Genomic DNA, 2963 nt, shown 5'->3' with positions numbered 1-2963 from the left:
GATGCAGAGAGTTTAAGAAGCCTTTGGAAGTTCATTGAATAGCCTATTTATGAGAACAAAAAAAAAATGGAGGCAGCATGGGACTGGTTAGGTGTAGTCCTGAAAATGCAATATTAAGCAGTCATTAAAATTAAGTTTGCTTACCAGACTTATTGTGGTTATTTTATCATAAGGAATATAAAATGTTGAGTCACTATGTTGTACACCTGAAACTAATATATCATCTGGCAACTATACTTTAAAGAAATTTTATTTTTAAAATATGTTTTTATTGATTTCAGAGAGAGGAAGGGAGAGGGAGAGATAGAAACATCGATGAGAGAGAAACATTGATCGGCTGCCTCCTGCATGCCCCCTACTGGGAATTGAGCCTGCAACTCAGGCATGTGCCCTGACTGGGAATTAAACTGTGACCTCCTGCCGAAACTGGTTTGGCTCAGTGGATAGAGCGTCGGCCTGCGGATTGAAGGGTCCCAGGTTCGATTCCGGTCAAGGGCATGTACCTGGGTTGCGGGCACATCCCCGGTGGGAGATGTGCAGGAGGTGGCTGATCGATGTTTCTAACTCTCTATCTCTCTCCCTTCCTCTCTGTAAAAAATCAATAAAATATATATAAAAAATAATAATAATAAAAATAAACTGTGACCTCCTGGTTCATAGGTAGGTATGTCAACGATACTTTAATAAAAATAATAAAATTAAGTTTTCTCAGGCAAGTACAGCCTTGCCCATTAGGAGAGTAGTCAAGAAATGGCTTAAGGCCAATAGATCCAAGGACCAAAGAAAAGAAAAAAAACCCATCCCTATTTTCAGAAAGGGGATTGACCAGGTGTCCTTCTGGTGAAGACAACTGTGTGCTTCACAACCAGGCATTTAAACCACCTTCCCTCACAATTTGTTCTGGAAGAATCTTTTCTTCACAAACAATTTCCTCTGATCAGAAAGAACTACCACTATTTTATCTGGAGGTTCCCAAGAGGGACTGACTGGAAAAGAACCTACTGGAAAAGGCAATAAAGAAAACTAGAAGTCTGAAGTGTTTGGGATCGTCCCTGCTGTGGAGAGTCCTTTGACAAGCTTCCTTGATTAGGGGTGGTCCAAGATGCAACAGTCCTTCAATGCAGAGAGTTGCTTGCATGGGGGAACACAGTGATGCCAGGACTGGGCAGAAATCCTGGTGACATAGTTAACAACAAACCCAAGGGCCTTGGGTGAGGGCTCCTAAGGCTTTAAACTAACTTGATTCCAGGAGGCTCTGATATTTACAGGGGCACCCACACTAGCATTTCACTGTTATCTGTCAATTTACATCTTACTGAAAATAAAGAGTTTACAAGAAGAGGGTTTATGAAAGGGGAGAGCTTTCCCCTGAGCAAAGCTGGAAAACCCATATCACCTACCTGATCTGTTCATGGTAGCCTTCAGGGAAAGAGAGTGGCCTTCAGGGAAAGAAGTTTGGAAGAAAAGGAAAATACCCAACTTTTTTAAGATTTTAGGGAGAGAAGGGGAGACCAGAAGATGGCAGGAAGATGGAAAACCCAATCATAATTATCATCAGATGGTCCAATTCATACATGTATTAAGGTTGGCAGAAATGCATGCCCTGTCCAGGACTTTACATATAAAATATGATAGGTCTAAATTGAACAAAGAAACTCTAATACAAAAACTGGCTTGCTTTTTTCTCTCTACCCATTCTTCAAGTATGTGGATGTGTATAGAAAAAAGAGGATAAAAAAAATCATGATCTCGATTACTGTCTGAGAGATGGTGAGCTTTCAGCTGAACCCTGAGAGAAGGAGAAGAGCTAGCTGGACAAATATGAAGGGGAAAACATGAGATAGACGCCCAGATCATGGCCTGCAGGAACCAAGGATAAAGGCAAGAGAGGGAGTTCATCTGGCATGAAGGTCAAAAGGTGTGTAACTCAAGGTGAAATGATAAAAGATGAAGTTTGGGAGACAGCTTAAGGCCAAGCATGGAGTTTTTATGTTTAAGTAAAAGGAATTTGGAGGAAACAGCAGCTTTGGGTCTTCACTTCAGGAGAGGTGATAAATCCCTTCCTGGAGAGATCCTGGGATGCTGAGGGTGCCCAGTGACGGATACCTGGGATGAATATTAAAACAGAAACCAATGACCTTGTGTTTGAAAAGGCAGAGAAAGCATTCTCTCTAATCAGGCTAGTGCAGTGGTCAGCAAACTCATTAGTCAACAGAGCCAAATATCAACAGTACAACGATTGAAATTTCTTTTGAGAGCCAAATTTTTTAAACTTAAACTTTATAGGTAGGTACATTGTTATTAACTTAATTGGGTACTCCTAAGGCTTAGGAAGAGCCACACTCAAGGGTCCAAAGAGCCGAATGTGGCTTGTGAGCCGCAGTTTGCCGACCATGGGGCTAGTGGCTTCAAAAAGTTCTGTATAAGGTCTCGCTGTCCTTTTCCTTTTCATACTAGAGTTTGACTATTGTTGCAATTGGCTGCTTTAGAAGCGTGTGAGTCCAGATGTCAGAATGTCAGAAGCCCCTGGTGGTGCCGGCCCAAGTATTTTAGAGCAACATCAAAGAGATGCAGGGTTTTACCTTTCCTCTCAGAGAAAGAACATCAGATTCAGCTCTGGTACTTTTGCCTCTCTTTAGAAAACTTCACTGTTTTTGTCAAACAATTGGAAGAAGGAAGTTTATCAGCAACCCCTAAAGTTTAAAAGATGCGAATGTACCTTAACCAACCATTCCTGGGGAATGCACATGTATCAAGACAGAACCAAGGAACAACAGTGAGGTTGTATGGTGTAGCATTTAGTCACCTGACTCAACTAACAAAACATGACCACTCTCCCCAGACCTCCTTGTATTCATAGGAAGATGTGAAGAGGGGTCTTTTGGAAATTCCCCAACCTCCAAAACTGGTAGCCTCACCATCACTGTCTGCCTTGAATCCACGAGGTCTAATTGAAATTGCCT

The sequence above is a fragment of the Myotis lucifugus genome, unplaced genomic scaffold (genome assembly GCF_000147115.1).
Source record: "Myotis lucifugus unplaced genomic scaffold, Myoluc2.0 scaffold_20, whole genome shotgun sequence".
Taxonomy (NCBI): Eukaryota; Metazoa; Chordata; class Mammalia; order Chiroptera; family Vespertilionidae; genus Myotis; species Myotis lucifugus.
Note: the sequence above shows the minus strand (reverse complement) of the source record.